Source organism: Phodopus roborovskii, unplaced genomic scaffold (assembly GCF_943737965.1).
Source record: "Phodopus roborovskii unplaced genomic scaffold, PHOROB, whole genome shotgun sequence".
Lineage (NCBI taxonomy): Eukaryota > Metazoa > Chordata > Mammalia > Rodentia > Cricetidae > Phodopus > Phodopus roborovskii.
Genome location: NW_026126416.1, coordinates 6,545,603 through 6,572,398, shown reverse-complemented (window position 1 = coordinate 6,572,398; position 26,796 = coordinate 6,545,603).

Sequence of the window (26,796 nt, the reverse complement as noted above, 5' to 3'; positions counted from 1 at the left end):
AACAGGTAATTCCTAATGATGAGTGTGATAAATAATGAGTCACAAGGTCTTGGGCTTCCAGATCAAGAGGCAAAAGCTTCTGTCTGACAAAAGGAAGTTCATTTGATCCTAGAGCAACAACCTTTCCTTTGTGGGTACATTTGGCTCCCAGCAGCTTCCTTATACCATGAGTGCAAGAAGAAACCACCACAATGGTTTCCTGTCCTCTACTGTAGGGGACATGACTAGCATCAAGTTCCATGCCACTCTGACCAGAGGCCACTCTGCCCAGGGAGCTACATCTGACCACAGACTGAGCTCACAGAACTTCTGTTCCACTCACTTCTGAAGATAACACAGGTGTGACCTGGCTGAGCCTCTTCCTGCCAGGCTGGTTCCTTCCCTCCTCCTCTCCAGGAGGTCACCCCTGCTTCCTGTACTCCTTCCTTCTTATGTCTATTTCACAGACATAAGTCCCTCAGATGTAACAGTGGCACAGGACCTTAGGCAGTTTGACAACAGACATGTATCGACTTACATTTTGGGGCTGAAGTCTGAGATCCAGGTGTGGGCAGAGTTGGCTGTTTCTAAGACTTGAGAGAACAATCTGTCCCAGTGTTTTCTCTAGGCATGCCAGTTACCTCCCTAGGACCCCGTTATATGTCCAAATTTCCTGCCTTAAATGGAGTTATAGTTAATTAAGGCCTGCTGAATGGGGCTAGACTGTCCTCCAAAGGCCCATCTGTGAAATGCTTGGTATCCAGTGTGCCGCTACAGGGATGTGTTGGCTTCTTAAACAGAGGTGTTCTCAATATGTGAGGATCACTGAGCCCCATAAGTCTTTTGGTCATTGTCAGGGCAACAGAGAATCAATCCAGATGAACACCTGGTGAACCACAGGGGAAGGTAGTTAGACTAGGATGGGAGTATAAACAGAAGTGGGAGAAGCCTTGATCCAGTCTTCTCAGGTGAACAGGGCTGGACTACAGATGTAGGACAAGTAGAAGGCAGAAGATGAGGTCCTCAGGGAGACAAAACAGGATCAGAGAGGAGAGTGAAAGGCCCCTCAAAATACAATGTCCTGATGGGTCAGGTCACCTTGTAAGGCTTCAGAGTCTCACCTCTGAGTAAGGCATGATCAAGGGCATCTCAGGGCACCTTTACAAAGTGAACATAGGAACCCTGGTCTGAGCCTGTCACTTTCTTGAAGGGAGAGGACAGGAGCCTGCTTGTAGATGTGTAGATGCCTTCTGGGTGAGAATGACACTGTGTGCATGAGCAGAAGTACCTTACTGTACTTGATCCACAGACGCTCATATGTCCACTCAACTCCAAATCCTGCTGCAAGCCACAGGGTCCCTCGGGAACGAGACTGGCCTGCCTCTACTTCCTTGTCCTTTGCCTTCACCTCTGTCTCGCCAGACTTAGGGGTAAATTCAATCATTTTAAAGGAGGGTAAGATTGGAAACAGGAAGGGAGCTGGTCAGCCACACCCATCCCCAGAAGACCTGCTGAGAGACAAGAGAGGGGAACAAAGCAGGCAGATAAATAAACCAGGAGGCTGTGGGCAGCAGGCCCCTAGGCACAATAACATATCTTCCTTCCTGTGCCTTGAACAATGAGTCGAGCCATGGCAAGGAGAAGGCAGAGTCAGAGAAGGTTCGTGCAAAGTGTTTCAGTCAGGAGAGAGACTGGCTCACTCAGTACCAAGGACTAAGCCCTTCCTCCTGACTGCCATTGCTTGGCCAGGCTTACCACAGCCCCAGGTTGGCCTGATTATACTGCAATTATGACCTCCACTAGCTCCTTCAGCATCTATCTGCTCCCTTAGTGTCAAAGTTTTGAGAAGACTGCTAGATGTTTCTTGTGTCTTTCCGAGTCTTCTATGGTAACCGCAGAGGTTTGCTCCCACTGTCCCTCAGCACCAGATCCACTTTTTATTCAGAGAGACATCCATTCAGATGGCTTGACCAACCTGACCTTAACATTGTCACACATTCTATCTTCTACTATGGTGCTCCTGCTCCTAACCCGACACCAGCCTGGCAAGAGATCTGGGTGCCCATTCTCAGAAGACTACACCCCACCTCCAACACCAGACAGAAGGCAGCACAGACACCCAAGACTGACTGCTAGGAATGTAGCTACTCTTCCCAGCAGCACACCTGTGGCCTTTCCAAAGATTGTTTAGATGATTAAGAACATACCTTGCAAGAAACACCCTCAAACCTGGCATTACTCGGGTGACACTTCCTGCACACTTCTGTAGCTCTCTGCTCCCCCTATACTTGGGGTGCTTTTCTCTGTCCCTGACTAAACTTTTCTCAGAGTTGCTCAATATTTTGATTTTTGAATCACCTACACTGAAACCACCTTTTTCTATAAACACATAGGTTGAAGTATGTTAGAGCCATTCTGAAAGGGTTTGCAGTTCCTTCCTAATCATAAAGAAAAAAATTATTGGACTTCTTTGAAAACACAAGTCAGCAGCTCAAATAGTATCTTTTTACTTGTTTATTTTAAAAAGTTTATGCAATCTATTCTAATTCTTTTCTCTTTCCCGATTTCTCCCTTCCTATCCCTCTCCTTCTTCATGTTCTCTCCCTCCCTCTCTCCCTCCTCTCCCTCTCCCCAATATAAAACAGACAACAAATACTAAAACAAGTCTCCTCCTCTCTCTCTCTCCTCTCTCTCTGTTTCTGTCTCTGTCTCTTGCAAATACACACCAAAGAAACCCAAGGAGTCTTTTTTGTCTTGCCCATCTACTCCTGGACATAGAGTCTGCCCTGAGTATGATAGAACCAGTGACATTTCTTTGAAGAGAACTCATTTTCCCTTTTCCAGCAGGTAACAGTTGAAATAGCTTCATGGGTAAGGAGTGGGATTTTTTTGTCTACTTCCCCTTCTTTCTCAGTGCTGGGGGATTTTGTCTGGTCAAATAGTAATTTTTAAAATTAACCATCTAACAACAGTACAATGAAAAGATATGCTGATTTCATATATGCTGAGGAATAATGGTAGTAAAAAGTTTTCTTATCTGTAATTAAGCCACTGTGTTCTATGGGAGCAGAAATCTGTACACATAGTAAAATTAATCATAGGATACAATAGTCTTGAATATGAGCTGAGGCATTTTGGGCAGTGTTTATTCCTATGTTGGTGTAACAGAACTGGGGCTGTAGTAAAGTCTTGTGATATTGAGTGGGTAAATGTTGCCAGAGATACCTTGACTCATTACCTACTTGATCTTGACTTAATTTTTGGCCATTTTGTGTTCAGAAGCCTTTTACTGTTGACAAATTTCCATGACCATCACATTCATTCACATTATTCCATGTGGGCTCACAATCCACAGTTTAAGAAAGTGGGTGCAGGGATAGAGAGAGAGCTCATTGGTTCAGAATACTTTATCACTCTTGCAGAAAACCTGGGTTCAGTTCCCACTACCCACACAGTGGCTCACAATTATTTCAAATTCTGGCTCTACGGTATCTGACTCCCTCTTCTAGCCTCTCTGAACTCCTGCATGCATGTGGTGAATGCAGGCATTATTTGCCAAGCCTTCTGTCTGGCCCATCCTCTGTGGAAGATGATTATAACTAGGACTCCAACATCCACTATCACATATCTAGTACCTGGATCAGTCCCTGTTAGACAATAGGTGTTCAATGAATGCTGTCAATAAAGTAGAGCCACACCATACAAAAGCACAGAGTAGTGGCCATCTGCCTGGAATGTTCTTGCCAAATCTTTCAGGAGACCTGCCCTCTGCTTCCATTCCCCAAGGATAGCCCATAAACACCTCAATGAATATGAGTTCCAGAGCGGTCACTGTAATACTCATTCTAATATCCTACACTTGTGTATCTCCTGGTTGCACACACAAGGCTGGTCTGCTTGGAGACTTTTGACCTGTGCATGAATCTAAGGGTCTCATCCTTGGGGCTGTTATGGGTTAGAAGGGTAGAGTGCTATGTCATTAAGAACAGCATTAAGCCATTCTGAGATCACTGCAGCTAACTCTAAGCAAATCCCAGTAGTCCCAGAACCTAAGCAAAAGGCCCTCACCAGCTTTATACTTCTCCCAGGCTTCCTTCTACCTACTCCTTCTGTACTTCCTAATGTCTTGCACTTGAGTCCATGCCCTGAGATCTGTATTGCAGATAGCATGGGTTATCTGCAAACCAAGCCAAACTAGAGTCTTGGGAGGCACACAGAGCAATGCCTGTGGGGTTACTTCAGGATTCCTCTGTCCCCTGGCCTCTAAACACTCAGCAGTGAGCATCCTAGAAGTGCACATAGTCTTGTCAACACTTGTCCCTGAGGAGTATCCTTGCTATGCTGTTGATGACCATGACCCAAAGATCCAAAAGGCTTTTTCCTCATCCTCTGCATGAACCTGAGAAGTGATGACTCTTAGTCAACAAGGAATTCCCATAGGCTGGGAGTCACAGGATGGTTTGTTCATTGTCCACACTATATCGATAGTCTGGGAGTGGCTCAAGGTTGCCAAGGTTGATGAAAGAAGTGAATTCATGGCCTGAGTTCCTGGCAGAGCTGCAAGCACTCTTCCCAATTTCTCACAGTCCATTCTCTTCTCAATCCACCTCAAAAATCTGCCCAATATCACCGCTGCCACGACCCTGTCTCTCCTTTTTCCATCTTTACACACAAGTAACTGACCTCAACCTACCAAGCTGTTTTCTTTTGAGTTATATATACTTGTTCTGAGAATCCCCTTGCCCACTCCCTGACACTCTTCAGTACTCCTCCATTTCTCATGTTCTTCAGTAAGGGGATTCATTCCAGAAGAAGAAATGCACACCCTTAATCCAAGAAACTAGATTTTCCATTCAGTATCCCACCTATGGAGAAGTAGTTGGTGAAGCTAGTTTTCAGCAAACAGGTAGCTTCCCTAGGACTGAGTCAGCAGGCTCAAATGCAGAGAAATGTCACCCATCATGCCTGTATATATATATATACCCAGCATGTTAAATGTCTCACTAACCTAACTCTGACATGCATTGCTGGTGTCCTCTCATTGGAGGTAAAAAAGCACATTTCTTTCTGCATTGCCAGACCATAAATGCAGGAAAGGAAACCATTTGCATCTTGGACTCCAGGCTCAGGCACTTGAAGCACCATGATCTGGGACCCAGGGAATCCACTATCACTGAAAAAGCCAGGCTATCTGTAAGTTCTGTTGCCGGAATCAAGAGCCACTTGGCTCTGGCCAATTAGCCCTTTTCTCACATGGTTCAGCCAACTGTGTGGACCTCTTGGAATTCACATCCCCAGGTTGGCCTTTATGAAGTAAACGGTTTAAATTCATTCCATAGGCTGTAGATCTGAGGGTCATATGAGCACTGGCAGGTAATAGGTAGGTTTGATCACACTTCTGCATGCTTCAAGTAGTGTGACTGAGACACCCACATCCATCCATTTTCTGCCTCTGCTTATCATATTGTCCATTTACAAATATGCCATAGCCACAGAGCCTTCCATCCTAGCCCAGGGCTGAGGGTCAGAGTGATCACTTCCCATGGTGGAAGATTCCAGCATCTGACAGAGAGCACGAACTCAAGGAGGAGTGAAGAAGTGAGTCAGTAAAGTGACCCATGGCTCAGTCTCCTGGAGGAGTGACTGACATGTACATAGTGCCTCGGCTCATATTAAATGCTCACTGTCCTGCTGGGATGTTACATTTTTCTCCTGCTATTTTTTTAAAACCCCAGCTTAGCTTGGGGTTTTGTCATTCTTAGCAATTTATAGGTAAGAAGCAGAGAGGGAAAGTGACCTGACCAGGGTCCTCAGCAGAGAAGTGATGGAGGCCCCACCTCAGGGCAAAAGCCCAGCTCTCCCTGTTTTTAAGAGCATGACTATATCTGATGTGTCCCAGTAACTTTCTGTGCATCACTGTGGTTCTCAGGCAAGAGACCCACAGCTGTCTCCATGCTGGAACTCACTGGCGATTATAAATCACCAATAATTGTTTTGACAGAGAAAGCCACCACATTGGTGGAGCCATCTGTGTTTTTCATACATTTCAAAGGCTTGGATATTTTATCTAAACTTACTTTCATGCACTTTAATCTAAAAGCATAATCTGTGTTGATAAAATTATAGGAAACTGCGTCATTCAAAGATTAAAATATTTCAAGGTAACCGAAGTTCTTGATCTCCCAATGTCTTGTGTACATGTAATACACACACACACACACACACACACACACACACACACACACACATACTCACACACCATCCCCCACTACTGGAGATGTTCCTGAGGTATGGTGAAGATCTAAGTAGGACTGTGCTGATTGACATACCTGAAGCAGGTTTCAACAAGTTGCAAAAACTGTGTATCTCATCAAGGTGTGGTTTGCACATGTGCCAGCCCTCCAGGTTTCTACAGTGTATGATGGGAAATGTCTATAGAAGTTAGGAAACTATAGGTGGTTTTCCCTAGAAATTACATAATTCTATATTCCTATGGCAGTGTAGGAGAGGTCCCTTTGCTCCACATTGTCACCAGTAGTCAGAATGATCAGATATGCACTATGGCCAGTGTGCACGGGTATCCCATTGGGAATTTCAAAGTATAATCAGGAATGGAAAGGGGCCAACTATGGAGGCACATAGAACACTCCAAATCTCCAGATCACTGTGCCAAGTAAAATAAGTTAGAATGTATTTTCTTAGAGTGAAAATGAATCTCCAGGGGCAATGAGTTGATCATTGGTACTCATGGCCGAGGACAAGAGGGCTGTTCTGCCAAGGGACTCAGTGACTTTCAGAAGTGGATACACTCAGTATGAATGTGGTGGTGGTGTTTCTTGTGTTTCTAAAACCACCATGCTCCTTGAACTATGTGCCTTTAACATGCACTATAGATAAGTATGTCGTATGTCCCCTAAGTTATTCTTGAATAAAGATGATGAGGAAGATATAAAACTTTGATCCAGGCACAAAAGAACAATCCTATGCCATCTTCCTATCCTGAAAGGGACTTAATATTAATCCTAATGACAGTTGTAGTATCGGATAAAATGTATGAGAGATCATTGGCTTAGTGTCAACTGCAGCCCTGAGCACAAATAGGTCCAATCAGTCTATGATAAATCCCTGAAGGAGAGCTTCAGTCAACTGGTTATAGTTCCCTAACAATCAACTAATCTAACCTCTGCCAATTGAGTTTTCCTGCCATATACAAGTTCCTGTAAATGCCATCAAGTCAAGCTATCTAGCATCCTCTGACTCTGCTTTGGTTCTGGGAGCTCTGCAGTTCAAAAAATACTTTAATTTTCTTTTGTCTTGTTCTGTTTTGTTTGTTATTCTTCAAATAAACAACTAGAAATTTAAAGCCTGTGGTTTACCTTTTCCTTTTGCCTAAAAGTTAAATAGTATTTACTGTGTATCAGGTATTATGCTAAGGCTCCATGGGTGGTATGGCTATATGCCAATAAAACTTTATTCGCAACAGACAGATGGTCATATATGGCTAAGTAGTTGTCATTAGTCAATTCCCCAGATGGAGGATTGCTAGCAAGCTTAAGTCCTAGGAGCCCAAGATTTGTGCCCAAAAGGGATCCTTGTGAAGATTCAATGAGGTGAAATATGAGTGAGGGCACAAGGTCACTCGACAAAGTCACTTGTGGTCAACAGTGATATACTCACAGGATAAAGCACATTACCTAAAGAGGAATGGAATCTGCCCACTGGGAAGAAAAGGTCTGATGTCTGTCAGATCCAGCCATCACTGAGTGCAGGCCCTGCAGACCAAACCTGCAGCCAACTGCCGGGGACCTATGTTTCTCAACAGGACCAGGAAAGGAAGAGGAAAAAAGAAAGCACTAGACAAGTGAGTAAGGGCCAGTGCATGGTCTGGAAGAACACAGTCAGGGGTGAGTAAGCAGCCAGCTCTCAGAGGAACTGTCCTTGGGTCCCTCAGGCCTGTCCTCCTTCTTGCCCTGGTCCTCAGAGCCAGCAGACAACAAGGCCTCAGAATGTAAGCCTCCCACCCTGGCCCTGCCTGGTTCCAACAGCCGACTCTCTTGTTTTCAAACATACCCCAGGCCCACAAAGAAGCAGTGGACCGTGGAAGCAGAAAGCCAGGTGCATACACTGCGAGGTGGGCAGGAGGCTCATTGAGTGTAAACCAGGAGTGTAGATGAGTGTGGGCTTATGGAAAAATTAATAACTGGGAGGAGCCTTGGGTTCTAGGAGATAGAGAAACCCATGCAACTCTAAATCTGTGGTGACTATTTGAGTTCATCACAATTGAGCCATGCACAGGATACACTCCAGAGCCTGAATAATGGCTGCTGGCTTCCTACAGGACAGCAAAGATACAGAGCTTATCACAGTAAAAAAGTGTGGTGTTAATATGCACCACCCAATGTCAAACAACATTTTTATAGGAGGAGCCCCTGGCCTCCTTCCTAGCTCTCTGCACTGGAGGCCCTGTGGCTGGAGTTCTCACTAGCACTGCAGTTCTTCTTGCTGTGGTATTATTGCCATCTGGGCTGCACTGTCCTCTGGTGGGGCCTCATGAGCATTAGAGAGTTGAATGGAACTCTGTTTCCCCACTCCATGTGGAACATCCTCAGTAATGACAACCCAACCATCTATAGGGTCACCACGGTTGTCCACTCGATGATAAGAGTTGTTCTAAATGGAAACCACGTGGCTTGGGAGTAAAGGAAGTGCTCAAGAGGTATTTACATCTGCCTCAGTGATCAAGATTCCCCAAAGGCTTGGCAGAGGCTGGGAGTTCTGGGGATTCAGGTTGGGTATGACCTGTCTCAAATAAGGAGGTCCCAGTATGTCGTTTAGACATGGTGGAACAAGGAAAGCATGAAGATTCAGAGGGAGTGTCCTTTGGCAATGACAGACCTTAACTTGCATGAAAACAAAACAGAACCAGGAAGCCAAGGGAATCTTAAGGAGTATTACAGCAAGTAGACTGGGTGGGGATAGGCAGAAACCAGAGAGGCCTGGTCATGGGATTCTGAAGAATTCATTTGCAAATTGAGACCAGAGTGTGTTACTAGAGGTGCTTGCTCTGCCTGGTCCCGCCACCCTTGAGCCCTGAATAAATACACTGTTAATTATAAAACTGTTGGCCGATGGCTTGGGTTTCTAATTTGTTAGCTCTGTCTTAATTATTAACACATTTCTATTAATCTATGTATTTCCATGTGGTCTGATCTTCCTGGAGAAGGGTCCAGACCTGTTACTCCTTTGGTGACCTATATGGCAACTGTGTTTTGTAGGCTCTTTCCACCAACTTTTCCCAGAGTTCTCCTCTTTCTAGGCTCTCCTATCTTCCTGCCTCATTGGCCAGACAGTATTTTATTCATCAATAAGAGAAACATGTATACAGAAGGACATCCCCCATCAAGAGTAAGCTGACTGTGAAGGACTAGCTGGAGCACCATATGTGGAGTTTAACCCTAAAGATAGAGAGTGAAAGTCTCATGCTATAGGCACACAGGCCTTACCCAGTGAACATTGGTATCTGGTAGTGTGTGTGTGTGTGTGTGTGTGTGTGTGTGTGTGTGTGTGTGTGTTAGGAGATTTACTGATAAATGTCAGGGTATGGAAACTCAGTGGTTCAAGTATCAGGCTCAGGAGAGAGAAACTGGACAAACACTCGAACTTCAGCCCAACAGAGAATGAGGAACAGGGGCCCAGTGGCTCAGATGATACCTGGCTTTGAGAATGGACATACAGCTCTGGACAAAGGACAGGCCAGAATCCTGGCTGAGGAAGGGAATGTATAGATTTTAGGGACATTGTTCAAGGAGAACAGGAAGTATAGGATAGCTGGACTCTGATTTTCCCAAGGCCTGGATTAAGGGTCTTCAGGCCCAAGTGAAGCCTGCAGGCTATATTTGAGTTGACCAGAATGGTGATCCACAGAACTTGGGAGTATAGAACAAACTAAGAACGAGGTTAGGTTGGAACAGGAAGGCAAGGAGGTCAGAAGAATCTGAGGGCACAAAAAGTATGGAATCCACATACCACGGGACTGACTGTTCAAATTTTGGGGTGTAATAGATGGTAAAATTGTATGGGGCACTGGCTGGTGGTAGAGTCACAGTCACAAACAGCATTAGAACATGCAGGAAAGCAATAGCACTAAGAAGAAAGTGCATCAGTGCCTATCTACATGATAGAACTCCAAGAATCCCTAAGGAATCCATCAGACTGCCCACCATGTACTCAGTGCTGGCCCGGGAAGTAGGGTAATACCTTTAGGATTTTGTGGATGTTGAATGTAGTACAAATGATAACATCTAGGGTCAGAGGCAGACACCCCCAAAATAAGCTTTTGAGGTCTTTGGAGGCTATCACCTGTCCATGTGCCCAAGGCCTAGTATTCTGGAATGTCTGCCTGAGGGAAAGGACCTTGAAGGGCACACATTGCAGTACTAGAGAGAGTCCTGCAGATGGTCAGGGCTCATGCTCACTCTCCTGTGGACTTCCAGTAAAGGGTCTGTGTCCTTTGAAGAGGACTCAGCAGACACCTTCCTGACTGCAGAGCAGCTGCCAACTGCTCGCCATTGTTTCACCCCGTTTCATCACTCACATAGCACTTTTCTAATCTATTTGGATAAGACATAGAAGTTAGGAGAAAGTTCTCAAACCACAGCTGTCCTAAAAAGCCATACAGGCCTTAGAGTCACTTGGGTCATCCTGTCTTATCTGAAAGGAACACAGGGAGCTCAGACAGGGGGCCCTGTAGAAGGTCCCCAGAGATCCTTCCACAAGAAACTTCAGGAAGCACACCTATATCACTAGGATGGAAAAGCAAAATTTTGATCATCCTAGAATTTAAATTTAACTGTATGAATGAGAAAATTACTCCCTCAATTTTTCTGTAGGTGAATCCATAGGGTATTTTCTTGATTAATGATTGATGTGGGAGAGCCCAGCCCACCAGAGACAGCACCACCCCTGGGCCAATGGTCTTGGGTTGTATAAGAAAGCAGGATGAGAAAGCCATGGAGAGCAAGCCAATAAGTTGGACTCTTCCACAGCCTCTGCTTCATTTACTGACTTGTCTTCTCATGATAATGGACTATATATAACCTGTAAGCCAAATAACCCTCACCCCAGTTGCTTTTGGTGATGGTGTTTCATCACAGCCATAGAAACCCTAATGAAGAGAGAGAGACCCTTTCAAGACAGTCAAATGAATGTTGAGTTTATCTGCATTTATGGGGAGCTTCTGCAAGTGTTAAGGGAAGAACTCCATACCTTTAAAAACTACAGCATGTACATACATGGACATGTCATAGCAAAGCCCACTATTTTTATTCAGCTTTAGTATTTTATATATCAATTTAAAAATAGTGAATGTGTACAGGCATGTACAGAAACACACACGCTTGAGTGCACCTACACACACACACACACACACACACAGAGAGAGAGAGAGAGAGAGAGAGAGAGAGAGAGAGAGAAGGAGACAGAGAGAGAAAGACAAGTACATATCTCATATAACAGGCAGGGGGCATAGTGAAATGCCAACAAGATTTAGGGCCTAGTTTTCAGACACTGTAGTTGAACAGGCAGGCAATTCTTTGGAGACTCTCTGAGGAGGATGTTACTATCTGCCTACTAAGCCCACACTGGTGGAGTTTGTAAAGTTCATTGGCTCTAAAAGTAACCATTCCATTGTTGGCCATGATTGGACCAGGGAGGCTGAGGACCCCATCTGTAGTACTATGGGTACCAGCAGAGTTTTTTCTGCTTTACTTGGGAGAACACAGTCTGCATCTCTGAGAACTGAGCAGTGAATAGGCTTTCAGAAGAGACAAAAAGGATAAGGTTCAGGCTGGTTTTTATGAGTAAGGGTGGTCAGGTCTGGGAACTAAGGGGGTGGGGCAGAAGAGAACAGATAGCCTTGGCCCCAGGAATAGCAACTTGGAGGAGATCAGAGGCAATGAAGAGCAGCAGACATTGAAGGATGTGAACAGACAGGAGGAATACACAAGCCGGGCCTAATTCCCAGGTGTGACTACTAGAATTGCCGTGTGTTTAGAAGTTTAGAAGTCACAGTAGGAGCCTGTCACCCACTCTGGGCTCCATCCCTGCAGGGAACATACTCTGGAACTGCTTGGGGCTCCAGAAAGGAACACACACAAGGAGTTACTGTCCTCAGAAACAGACCTCAAGTAATAGAGGTAAGTGTGGGTAAGTGTAGAAGAAAAAATTGCCCCAGGTTCCTCAGAAGGAAAAATTGCCCCAAGTTCCTCATTCTTGTCCAGGTAATAAACCCTAGGCAGGTGGGGCCAGTGTCAGTATTATCCCCTACAAGAAATAGCTAATAAAGCAGGTGTTGTTGTTGTTGTTATTATTGTTGTTGTTGTTGAAACTTACAAATGACTTTTAAAGTCCACATAGTGCTTCTGGCTTCACTGGTATAGTTTTGTCTTCCTGTGACGGAACACCTCACACAGAAGCACCAACACAGCAAAACTACTGAGGGCTATTTCCTGAGCTAGTCTTGTCCCCAGGTCATCAAGCATCAGACTCTGCACTCACAGACAAGTTTTTCCTAAGTACCCACGCAAAGGCTTCGAAGCAGTTTGAGGACTAAAGACTCCCCCTCTCTCCCCCTCTCTCCAATTTCCTGAACCACCCCACACGCGTACATACACAAAATGAGCACTCTATATAGAATAAATGTAAAATATTCCCTTATCTGCAGTGTTTTGGCAGGCATTTAGCATGTGTCTTTAGTGCATGTGTCTATAGATACTCCATGAATGGAAATAGAAGTGTCTTGTCAAAAAGTGAGTGTTATTTCCTTGTCATTAATGTACATGTTAGTAAGTTGAAGGCAACACGGTTTGTAAATCAAAAACTGTTTTAGTTTGAAGTGACATTTTCCAAACTCAAACTCACTGATGCTTTCCGTCTATGTAAGTCATATGAATTAGCACCCTGTAGGTTCTTAAGCTAGAAGAAATGGAATCTGGCTAACACTTGACTTCAGTGTCCTCCTACTGAACCCACAGCAAAATCCATGCCATGTACAAGATATGGTCTGCACTGCCTGCCTTATGTATCCAGAGTTTCCTGGAAATGTTCCTCTTCCTCCCTAACCCCAATCTTAATCCAGACAAGTGGCACACAGAAGGGCCTAGAAAAGCCAGCATCCAGTCATTTTTTGGAGCATTCATGAAGCTACAAGAGAACAGCCTTTATTTATTTTTATTTTTCCAACACTTGTTATTAACTTTATAACTGACCCAGTCTCGTGAGCATTGCCTGAGTCTCTGACCGCTGTCAGTTGTCATAGTCATAAAGATTTAGTGACATTTGTGAGCTCACATTATCAGTTAAGCCTCCATTGATTGTCTTTCTGCCATCACAATTGTTTTCTGGTACGTGGCTGATGCACTATTTCCTGCTTCTTATCTTTCCCCCTGGCCCCAGAACAGTGCAGATATCCTGTCAACCTGGACGTGGGTTTGTCCTACCTTGAAGGTGGTTTCTGAGATCACTATGACAGAGGTCAAAGAATCTGTGTCCAGTCATTTGGAGTAGAGACTAGTAGCTGAGAACTGAGAACCTATAAGTGAATCTGACTTAGTCTTTCATTTGAGTTCTCAGGGAGCTTTTTAAGCCATGGGTGTGTTTTCCAGAGAGGGGGTGGTTGCTCAGTGGGCAACTGCAGTCTCCTCACTTGGATCCTGGACTCACTCCACGGGCACTTTTGGCTAACTTTAGTACCTGGTCTCAAGTCCACTTAAAGTACACCCAGGAAAGGATAGAATTATCTCTGCTACCTACAAAAGGCAGTTCTTTTTCCTTCGTTATGTGAAAAAATCAGAAACCCTTAAAATGTAAACACCTACCCCATGTACTTACCCTCTTCCTTCTGAGAGGGTTGTGGCTGGGGGCAAATAACTTATTGCTTTAGGGAGCAAAGACTACTCAGTGCATAACAGGAGACAGAACAGGCCCTGAAGCTGAGGGTGTGGGCGACCTACACCAGAGCTTGGCTCTGCTACTCACACAATGCACTGAATATTTGCCAAATGAGTGGTGACTGTGGAACCTCAGTAGCTGACACAATGCAGAAAGGAGCCCTATGTAATGAAACCTCAGCATGATGTGGAGGACAAGAATGCATGTCTGCTTATACATGCCACTCCTCCACTCCTGACAAAGACCTCCTCACCATTGCCATCCTTAAATTCTGAATGGCAATTTAGGACTAAGGATAATGAAGTGTTGTGTAGCCACTTCAGCATGCCTTTGCAACCATGAGCAATTATGTTTCAAGGGCTAGCCTAATGAGGTCACTATGGGTAACTACTGTGGGTAAAGTCTATGTACTGTCAGGACAGATGGGAGCTGAGAAGGGGCTAGCTTTTAATAGCATATTCTCTCTGTTTCCTGAATGTCTGGATTTCATACTGAAAAGCAGAGGTCTGAGTTGTATAGTTCTTTAAGAGTTTCTTTTTGTGGGAATTGGACATCTGTAGAGCTTTTACTTGCTTCCACATTCTGGCTGTATGAGCCTGCAAAAGACAGACTCTAACCACCTTCTAAGACCCTGAATTAGATGGCGTTCCAGCAGAGTCTTGCAGCCAACCAAGCCTTTCCCTTCTCAGTGCATGAACAACATCTTGAAGGGCTCAGAGCGGGCTTTAACTTTCCAAAGTGATTGTCCTAACAATTCCAGGAACTATGAAGTTAGAGAAGGTCGTGGGTGGAGTGAGGTCACTGGCCTGGCTCCAGAAATGTGGCTACAGATAAGGCATCTCAGGGCAGTGGCTAAGCTCCTGAGCTACCAATGCCCAAATAGTTTGTCCTGGGGGTGGCAGATCTTAGAGATCCCACTCCATAACTAGGGGAGCCTGCACATATCCCCTGCCAGAAAATTACCGTCCTTCAAAGAGGGGATGAGGGCCATGTGGTGCTTCATCTATTACCTTTGTGGGTGCAAGTGGGGTGTCTTTTTCCTGCATTATGACTTCAGCAAGCACGTATTTGTTTATATTTTAATGTCTGTTTATTCAGGATAGACAAGGACATTGACCAAGATTTACAGAGCATTAGCTCGGATTATGGGTTTGTATTATATGCCAGCATCTCTGATAAGCTACACGTTCACTTTCAATGTCCACGGGCATGGCAAGCATGGACAGAAAGTTTTAGCATCTTTTCTCAAAGCAAAGTATGACAGGGCCAGTTCTTGCTGCCATGTTTATCCCATGAGCACCGGGTATCATGTGGGCACTGAAAGCAGTTGGCCTCTCTTTCTCCAGGGCTAACCCAAGGTTGTCAAAAGATCTTTAGCTATGCAGGTTCCTAATTTCTTACTGTCTTAACTAGATGACATGCCACATCTATCAGGAAAAACATTTACACAGAATCCAACAACAATGAACAATCTGAAAAGGAAATTAATTACAATAGCGTCAAAAAGATAAAACACATGGGAACAAACTTAGGCAATGAGGCAAAAGACTTTTTCACTAGAAATATGTATCACTGATGGACAAGATAAAGGAAGGAGTAAGTAAATGGAAATCCACCCCAAGACCACGTATATAAGACACAATGTAACATTGTTATACAGCCCCAGATGATGTGTGGATTTAATTCAATCCCTACAGAGTTTCCAATTGGCATGGTATTGGTTTTGTTCCAGAAATAGAAAATTCCATTATACAATTCAGTCTTTTTGTATTTATCTGTATTCATACTTTTATTTGTATGCTTTCCTTAATATTTTCAGCTTATTCTTTGATAACTTCATATGTGTATGCTCAAAATATATTACTCTCATGTCTCTTTTATTCCCTCCCCTCTTCCTACTTTCATGTCTTTTTTTTTTTTTTTTTTTTTTTTTTTTGTCACTAAGTTTAGTAAGGGTTGCTTGCATGAGCATGGATTTATTAAGGTATGAACAACTTACCAATGGCTACACCACTGAAGAAAAATAACTTCTCCACCCATAGCAATGATTAACTGCCCATAGCCTATGACCAAGGGTGAGGATTCACAAGCCCCTCCTGCACCCCTGATGGAACGTGGACTGGCTTGATTTTATGCAGCTCTTGTGCAGGTGACCACAGCTGCTGTGAATTCCTGGGTGTAATGAGCATATCGTGTCCAGAAGATAGCATTTCTCAGCACCCCTTCCTATCCTCTAGCTCTCACATACTTTTCGCTTCCTCTTCCAGAATGGCCCTAGCCTTGGAGTGGACATTATAGATGTTCCTTTAAGCTGAGTGCTTCATGATTACTTACTTGACCAGATACAAGTCAAAGAGGCTTCTCAGGCTGAAAGCAGCACTAATCTATGAGTATAAATATTTAGAAGGCAGTTTGACAGCATATCCATTTATTGAAACAACAGTCATAGTATTCCATCCCTCTTAGAACCTACAACTTCCCCAGTCATGAACTTTCAACCATGTTTACAGTACCAGATCTGAATTCTTCCCTGTGAAGTTAACCTCAAATCAAATTAGAAAGCCATGATTACCCCTGCAACAACTATGCCACCATTGTAGCAGTGAAAACACCCTGCCTGGCAGGTCAATATTTTAGTGTGCAAAACCCACCACTGGATAACACTTTCCCCCCCACAAGCCTGTTGTGTAGCACCTTCTAGCATAAGAAGCTAACCAGCTTTTACCTCAGTTTTAACTTTATTTCTATCTGTTCTGCAACCAAATGTGCTGTGTTTTCAGTAATGGGTCTTATCATCTAGTTCTTGTGGACAGCTACAAAAAATGGGAATACCTAAGAGAAGTAGCATTGAATAGACACAGTGATCTTAAAAAGCAGAGGGACTGGGAATCTCATACTTGTGAATCAAAACACACTACAAAGTTACATTAATTAAAGGAGTATGATAAACTAATACTTTGAAAAATGTATTGAAAAATAAAATGGGGATACCAGAAATCAACCCTTGAATATGTGACCAAGTAATTTTTGACAAAAGTGCCAAGATCATTCATTAGGGAAATGACAATTGTGGGAAACAAGAAAGTCTTGAGTGACTATGTAAAAAGCAGCTAAAGTCCTGAGTAAACGTGTATTATTTGACATGGGCATAGACATGTCAAAGACCAGGGCCTTGGACCTATGGGAAATTAGCAAAGTCTTCACTTTCAGGTCAGTCTCAGAGAAATGGCAAAACCTTCCTCTAGTAGGAGTGTGATTGTTAACAATGTGCAAGTATGAGTGTTTACAAACAATTAATTGATCAGTTTGTGCAAAAACTAGCAAATGCAGTTTCTTTTTCCCAAATGTTTGTAATCTGAGACTGACAGTTTACAGAGACTTCCTACCTAGAATAGCTAAATACCTCCTTCCTTGTGTTACATAAACCTAACAAAAAATGCCTTAACCTGTTTATTGCAACCTGTTTATTGCATAATTGATGCCCTCGATCAGAGTGAGCATTGCATACCTGACCCCAGGTTTGCTGAACATGTGTCTATATCTGTTCTTTCTTCATTGCCTCACCCCACTCAGGATTCCCAGACCCAAGCCATTCAGGATGCTGTAGACAGTCCCTTCAATGAATGATATCAGAGAAAGGGGATCTCCACGGAAAATGACAAGGATGGTCCCTCACCTTATACCATATACAAAATCACCTTAGAAATGTATCAAAAACTCAAATACAAGACTAAATGGTGTAAAGTTCATTGAGAAGAAGAGAAAGAAATCCTTATGACATTGAATTTGTTGATGACATAATATCTAAAAAAGCATTAAGATAAAACAAAAATAGATCAATTATATCAAGATCAAAGTGTGTGTCAGACTATAATTGACAGAGTTAGATACAATAGCATGCACTGGATGGGGGGAAATATCTACAAATTCTATCTGATGGGAATTAAAATCCAGAATATATACATATAACAAACCTCCTGCAAATGAACAATAACAACAAAGTTAAAAATAGCCAAAGAACAATTCTCTAAAGAAGCCAGTGTACAATAAACACAGAGAAACTCAGCTTTGTTGGTCATTAGCAAAATTCAATCCAAAAGCATGACATCCCAACTTGGGCCACATTAACAAACAAGAACATGTTGAACATGTGAAAACTGAAACCCTTGAGCACCAAATGGTACTGTCACCATGGGAAACAAGAGTGAATCCTCAAAAGAATGCAATTAGAATAAGGCAAAAGCAGAAAAAAAAAACCCCCATCCAATCCAGGATCCCATTTGTAGACATACAAACAGAAGACGTGAAAGCAGGGATTGAAGAGATGTCTATGCCTTCACATTCAAAGTAGCATTGTTCTTAATAGTAACTGGTGGATCAAGTATCCATAAGTAAATTAATAAATCTATGTGAAGTAGGATATTATTCAACCTCAAGGGGAAATAAATTCTAATACATAACACAATGACAAACTTTAAAAATTATGCTGAGTGAGATAAACCAGTTATAAAAGGACACATACTGCCTCGTGTAGTGGTACACACCTATGATCTGAGTACTCAGGATGCTGAGACAGGAAGATCACAAAGTTGAGATCAGCATGGACTACATAGTAAGATCATGTTTCAAAAAAAAGTAAGGAAGATGGGACAGGAGAGATAGCTCACTGGGTAAGAGCACTGACTGAGCAAGAATGAGGCCTTGAGTTTGAACCCATGTAAAAAGCCAAGTACAGCTACATGTGTACACCTGCAATTCCAGTCCTATGGAGGGAAGAGGTAAAAGGGTTTACTGACCACCAACTTAGTTAGCTCCAGGTTCAGTGAGAATCTCAAGAGAAAAAGATGGAGATCATCAGAGCAGGGTATCCAATGTCCTTTCCTAGCTTCTTAGTGTGTGCTCATAGGAACATGCATCAGCACACACATAGGCACATACACCACACACACATAGGCACATGCATCAGCACACACATAGACATATATACCACACATACACCACATATGCACACATACAGCACCTCCTCTAGCAACACATGCACAAAAACAAATAAATGAAAAAACCATAAAAGAATGCATACTGTATCATTTCCCTTGGGAGAGGAGCTTGAAGTAATCAAACTCATAGAGTCATAAAGCAGAAAGGCAGTTGGCAGGACTTGGGAATGAGTTGGATGAGTCCAGAGGTCCAGTTTTGAAATCCCGAGTGTCTGGACATGGGCTGCATAATACTGAATGTGAATACAGCATAGCCTGACTGTGCATTTAAAATGATTAACTATCTTACATATATTTTACCACTGATTGTTTAAGAATATTAAAAATAAATGTCATAAATTAATCAATAAAACAGTACACAGGGAAACCTCACATTTAAGAAAACTCAAGGTGTCAGAGTGTCAAACTAGGGTTTTGGGCTATTCTACTCCTGGGGCTCAGGGAGTCCCAGGATGTCCATTCTCGCTTTTAGGAAACAATTTTCCTTCTCCAAGGAGCTGTACAACTGCTGCAAATGAGCTCACAAGTGAACCCTTTGACCCCCTGGAGGCAGTTTTCTTGGGGCAGCTGGGAAAAGGTGTCTTATGTCTATTTATCTCAGACCCCTATCACCTCAGCTTGAATTTGATGCTGAGTTTAGAGTCTCACATTCACATTTCTTTCTGTAATAGCCAAGAAAGCCTTTCCAACAAGGCCAGATTGATTAGACTGATTGCATTTCTTCCTCTGGTGCTGATGTTGACTTTAGGGCTTTGCACACACTGGTCAAGCATTCTAACACTGAGCCACATCCCCAGCCTACTTATATTTTTTAATGATATAATCAAATAAGAAAAAAATATTCAAGGAACCCATAGGAATCCAACCAGGCAAATGTGCAAACTCAACACTGAAAACATCCAGGCAGGTTTGTAAGACTCCCATGGCATGTATTTGATGTCCCACCCACTGGCTGAGGAGTTGCAGCCACTGCTGACAAACTTCACTAAGTTCCATCTCATCTTCATCTTGTGGGTCACTCTTGTGAGGTCTCAATCTTTTCAGGAACACCTAGCTGGGACTTAAACGTCCATGCAGCCCTGAATAAAGGACAGCTGGTTCCTAGGCTACCGTGGCATATGGCATTTGAGACATGTCTTCAGATAGTCCACTGATGTGGTTTTTGGAAAGTATATGCTGGCTCTGATTGCTAAAATACTAGCTATTAAGTACTTCCAGATGGACAAAGTCAAGGGCACCTGCCCTTGGCCAGGACAATGATGTAGGAACCCACATGCAACAAAGGGGAAGAGAGCTATAGAGCCTCAAGTCCTTCCTGACATGAATGTGGTAATAGCAGTTTCTTGGTGAATAGAAATGTATAGGCTTTTGATTTTTTTATAGACCTGTTTCCTTTCTGTTGACCACAAGTGATAAACCAAAAAATTAACACATGAGTTTGGCTAACTGTTAAGTATATTAATGTAATGTCAGACAGGATATTTGAAATTGGGAGCAAGGTTAAAAGATGAGGCTGTCATTTGATTGGGGATAAAGTTCAGTCAAAGCATGCCATGCATGCATGACCTGATTTCATTTCTCAGCACCCATGGTGACATATTCTTGCAATCCCAGAACTGGGGAGGCAAAGAGTGGTAGATCCCTGAGGTTCACTGTTCAGCCAGCCTATTCCGCTTGGCAAGCCCAGATCCCAGGGGTAGACACCATCTTAGGAAAATAATATATAAATGGTAATGAAAGTATGGCACACATATATAATAGAATAGTCACCTTTTTATGATTTTACTTTTAGGGGTCCAACATTTGACACTAAAATCCTTGATCCATCATGGTTAAATTCTAGCTGGTTTTGTTTCTTGTATATTTTTTCTTTGTTGCCAATTTCATATTTCATATTGTCTTGGGGCACACATGATCCCTCCAGTTGGATGTTTGTAATCCGTGTCTAATTTGATGGGAGTCTTGATTTCCACAGGACCAGTCATTCCCAAGTATCTCTATGTCCCCACTGTTTTCTGATCAGATTTTAGTTTATTATTTTTTCTAATTGCTTTGAAGTTCATGTCTATAGTGGTTTGAATGAGGATGGCCCCTGTAGGCTCATATATTTGAATGCTTGGTGTACAGTTGGTAGAATTGTTTGGGAAGGATTAGAAAGTGTGGCCTTGTTGGAGGATGTCACTTCAAAGCCACAATATTCCAGTTGGCTTGCTCTCTGCCTCCAACTTGCAGAGCAGGATGTACACTCAGCTTCTGCCCTAGGACCATGTGTGCCTCTCTGTTGTCATGCTCCCTGCCATGGCGTTTTGCCAAGACAATAAAAAAGTAACTAAGACAATGTCAGTCACTTAAGTGTTGCTTGACTTTATTTTCATGAAACGACTCCATGTGAACCCCACATTCAGCATGGCATGCTGTCATGTATAACCAAAAAGGCCTGAGAAATGCCATATACCTAGTGACCTGTTGTTGTTGGCTCTGGTTTTCTGGTAATATTTTCCAGAACTTGAGGCTGGCCTGGCTTCCCTTTTCCAAAGGGGCAACTGTGGATGGGTGCTGGCCACACCCAGCCCAGGGCAGTTTGAGCTGAGTGTGGTGTGTAAAGACTTGGCAATGGCTGGCAAGACCCAATTGACCACATGGGCCTCAGGTTTGACTGTTTTTCTGAGTCATTCCTAGGCAGCTTTGTCACAGAGCTGTCCCACCTACCTCCAGAGCCACTGAAGGGAGGCTTAGAACCCAGGTCTTGCTCCTTGTGGAAGGCTTTGCTTTCATAATGAGGCCCTAGTTACAACTTCGGGTGCAGGAAAGCCCTCAGCGGTGGGGCTGAGGAAAGGGGTGGGCCTTTCCTTGCCCCTTCCTCCAGAACATAGGTCATAAGATCTCCAGGACAATTAAGCCTGAAAGTATTCAGTGAGCATTCATGTCCCAGCATCAAGTTTACAGAAACATAGGGAACATGCCTCTCGCCTCCTATGGTTTGTGGTATTTAAAGAACAGATGTTTCAGAGAGTGACAAAAAGCCAAAGTTCTGGTGAGCCACAGAGCCACAACGGGTACAGAGATTCAGCTGAAGTGAGGCTGGGAGTCATACCTGAGGCCTGGAATGGCAAGCTGGCAGATGGCTAGGCTGTCTGAGGACAGGATTGCTCTGGCCTCCTGTCCCTGGACCCCCCACTTCCCTGTGTCTCCTACTGGAATCAATGAAACTGAGTAAAGGATAGAGATGAATTATTCCATGGCTTGTGTCCCCTTGCACTCAGGAAGACTCCAGCACTTCTGTGTTCAAAGTTAGTGTACTCTGCTTAATAAATAGTTCAGGAGAGCATAGAGCCAAGAGATAGGACACATTCTTTCATTCATTCTGTTACTCATTCATGGTACACTTGTCAAGCTCCTGCTGTGAAATACTAGGGACTCAGTGTGGCATGCCTTTTTCTAGGGTAAAAACACCAGCCAACTAGATACTGTGTGGTGTCAGGTGGGTATATGCAAAAAACAAAAACACAAATCATAAGGCCTCAAAAAGGATACGGCATGATATTTTGGTAGGATGGTCAAGAAATGCCTGAGCTGTTGACATTTGAGCTGTGGCAAGACTCTGATGTTCAGAAATGACCACTGCCTCAGGCACAGGTAATAAACATTACCCAAAGCACCCAGCTCCAAATTCATCAGGTAACAACTTGGGTAAACTGGGCAGTGGTGGCCTTTAATCTCAGTGCTTGGGAGGCAGAGACAGGCAGATCTCTGTGATTTCGAGACCAACCTTGTCTTCAGAGTGAGTTCCAGGATGGCCAGGGATGACATGAATAAAGAGTGATGCCCCTGGGTGGCATCATTTGGCATGGCCAAGACAGCCACTAGCCCCAGATGAGGGTATAACAGGAAAATTTCTTGGGATGTTACAATCAGATGAGGGATTATGTTGGCAAGTTCCAGCAATTTCTATTTTCTTTTAATTACACTTGCATCCCATTCTATAGCTTTTATATTAAAGAGATATAAAGTCTGTATCAGCTGAACATTCTGTATGGTGGCATTTTGGGCAATTTATGGTTGCATGATGAGCCAATAAACAATGACATTGTGAAGTTAATAGCAGTCCCTGTGCCTCAACAATACTGCCAACCACAGGCATGCCACCTTTAAACAACCCCACCCTTCCTTGGAGTGGGATGCCTGATACCTAGAGCTTGCCTGTGTGTCTTCCAACATTTATTGACTCATTGATTTAAGTGTGTATCATTAGAAAGGGAAACTGTTGTCCTTCATGTCACTCCCAAAGCAGGCAAAGGGGTCATCCCTGCAGTAGATAACCAGAAAAGCAAAACAAAACAAAACAAAACAAAACAAAACAAAAAAAAAAGATGACTTAAATTCTTGAAACCAGGCCAATTTCTGTGCTATTAAATGACAGTAAGTCGACTTAAATCCAGTATGTGTGGCAGTCTGTCATCTCATGGAAGGTATGGGTCTCCCTTTGAAGGGCATAGAAGTCCAAATAAAAAAGAGCTTTTGAGGGAATGTCGGTAACTCACTTTGGGTATACTTAAATAGTTACTTTAAGCACACTCTTTCAAATCTTCAGGAAGTTTCTGTTAACCTTGAGATTCTACTAGATGGCAAAAGAACCAAGAAAACATTTTTTTCTAACTTGCAGAACCAAATTTTGATATTGTACAAGCCTGAAAATTTTATAGAAAGTACACAATTTTTGAAGTCTGTAAATTATTACAGCCAAAATGATTCAGAAGATAAAAATATAAATTCTGGGGCTCCTAGAAACTAGTGATTCTGGAAGAAAGTTCTATGTCCAGAAAAATAATGGAAGGGGGAGACAATAGAGAAGGAAGGCAGAAATAGATAAATAACAGCCAAATAAACTGGTAATGGATAGATATTTGATAGAAAATTATGTAGAGATAGATGAGATACACATAGATGCACGCACAGAAATTTGTGTGCATATGTAATTTGTGCCATCTGCATATCTCAGTGATGTGTCCTAGCTCTCAAGTTAACCCTGCTTCTGTCTGAATCATGCTTACTGCCTTTCTTCCCAAGTGACAGACCCCCTGCAGAGATGGCTGAGAAATGAAGAGGGATCTGGATTGGCAGGTTTGGTCCAATCTCTAATAAATTCACCTCCCTTTTCTTCTTCACACCATGTCCATCCTACTGCTGACTCCATCCTGTGGGTGACCTGAATATGCTACTATGTGTTTTAACTCACTTTGAAGTAAACTTGAGACTCAGACCTAGGGCCTACTCCTCATAAAATTGTGGTGCTGACTTGAGAAGAATTTTGTATCAACTCTTTCTGGAATTTAAGGTGTATGGATATCAGACCTAATATCCCTAGGAAGAGGCCATCTTGCTTGGCCACAAACCAGAAGAAAGGGAAGTTGTGTTTTCTGGATTAGAGACTCCTGCTCTAGATGTCCAAATCAACTAATACCCACTTCCAGATCTGTATTGGTTTACCACTTCTCTCCTTTCATCTCAAACACAGGATGTGGTTGGAAGTACCAGTATCTGGGCATCATGTCATTTTTTTTTTTGTCAAAACACTGTTGACCAAAGTTAGCTCCATAAAACAAGTCCTTTGAGACACTCTAGTATGAGTTTACTCAGTCCAGAAACTTTTGAGATACGTACCTTTCCTTGGTTTGGTGTTCTAGCTATACTCTAACCTCGCTGGAACTCAGGGACGTTTCTTTTAGGCCAAAATGACTTTGCCTTGGGTCTACTGCCATGTAACGCATTTCCCAAATGTTCTCTTAGCAAGAGCAAGAAGCAGGTGAGGAGGAGGTGAGGGCCATCACTCTCTCCAGATAAGGCAGCTCTAGGTGGGCTGATGGCAATATATCTTAGCTTCATAAATTTTGTTCTGTCCTTCAAACACACACACACACACACACACACACACACACACACACACGTGGTTGCACACACACACACACACACACACACACACACACACACACACTGCCAGTCATGGGGCTGCTGATGTTCAGTTTCTTTCCTTCCAGTTGACAGGAACTAATAAGTTAGGATTTAAGTCAGTGTCATTGGTGAATGAAAACAGATGGCTGTGACAGAACATGGCTAGTGGCTTATGACAAAGCTGGGTAAAGTCTGTTTTGGTAAAGAGACAAGTAACAGTAAGTGACTGGGCAAGGGACACTCAGGTGGAAAAGGAAGCCCAGAATGGAAGAAGATGCCTGGGGAAAGGCTTGGCTTATGTAAAGGGATAGAAGTCACTAAGATCAGTTTTGTGAGTGATTCCAGGAGTGAGAAGATGCTAGCAACAGAGAGGCCAGGAAAGGAAGGTTCTCATCAGTGCTACAAACTATGAATGTAAGCCTGCTGTGATTTGCACTAGTGCCCCCTACAGGCCTGTATGTAAAGGCTTGGCCTCTAGCACATGGCAAGGTACAGGAGCCTTTAAGAGGGGAACTCTAGTGATAGGAAGTTAGTTCTTTGTGGGAGACTTGAAGAGGACTGTAGGACTTTGGTTTCTTTTACTTATGAGGTGCCAGGAAGTAAGCAGCTTCCTCAGCTACATGCTCCACCATGATGTACCACCTCCCTAAGGTCCCAGAAGGATAGGCCACTGACCATGTACTGAACAGTCCAAAACTTTGAGCCAAAAACATCCTTTATTTTTTCTAATTTATATTGTTTGTCTTTTTGAGAATTTCATACATAAGTACTACGTTCATACTTTTCCATCCCTCCTCCCTACACTCTCAAACTCCTCCCATGTCACTCTAACATCCTCTCTTGAAATCATAATATCTACAATTACTTTTGTTACACACACACACACACACACACACACACACACACACATGCTTCTGAGTCAATTAGAGTTGTCCTTATTTGCTTGTTTACGGCTTAGGACTGGGGTCATATTTACATACACACACACACACACACACACACACACACACACACACACACACACAGTTTTCTCTCCCTCAGCAGCTATTGAGTACCTATAGTTCTTCATTTGTGGGGCTAAAGAAAATGCCCCTCACCCATGTGGGTACATCAGTTGGCTTGGTCTTAGGCAGCCACGTTGTTGAGAGATCACAGGTATAATGTAGTGATATATTATTTATGATTTAATAAAGCTTGCCTGAGGATTCAGAATGCAAAGCTAGTCACAAGTTATAGAAATCAGGCAGTGGTAGCACTAATGCTAGGACTCAGGAGAAGGCAGATGGATCTCTCTGATTTCAAGGCCACCCGGAGCTACACAAGAGTGAATCAATCTAGAAGATTAATAGAGTTCACACCTTTAACCCCAGCACTAGAGAGGTATATAAAGTGAGGTCCAATGGATCACCCCTTGCCTGGCTAGCTTAGTCAGTAGAGCATTGGACTCAATCTCAGGAACATGGATTTATGCCCCACATTGGGTGCCAATTTGTAACACAAGCAATAAAAATAATAACAGAAACCTGGAGACAGATATTGGGGTTCAAGATGAAGATCAGAGAAGCAAAACAGCCAGCCAGTAGAGAGTTCTCACCTCTACCAATGCTCAGATCAAAGGAGCGATCCTATCCTCAGACTGCATCTCCAGAATGTGCTGCTCTCCACTAAGCTTCATAATCCTAGACTGCTTCCAACTTCACCGCTCCTCAGATTCACTCAAACCGCTATGCTCTCCTCACCACGGCTGCAGATTAGTTGCCTAAGACTGACTTTGCTTCTTCCTTATATACCTCTCTAGTTCTGGCATGATCACTGTTATTCTTTTAGACTGATTCACTCTTGTGTAGCCCTGGGTGTCCTTGAAGTCATATTCATCTGCCTGTCTCTTGAGTCCTGGCATTAAAGGTATGTGCCACCACTGCCT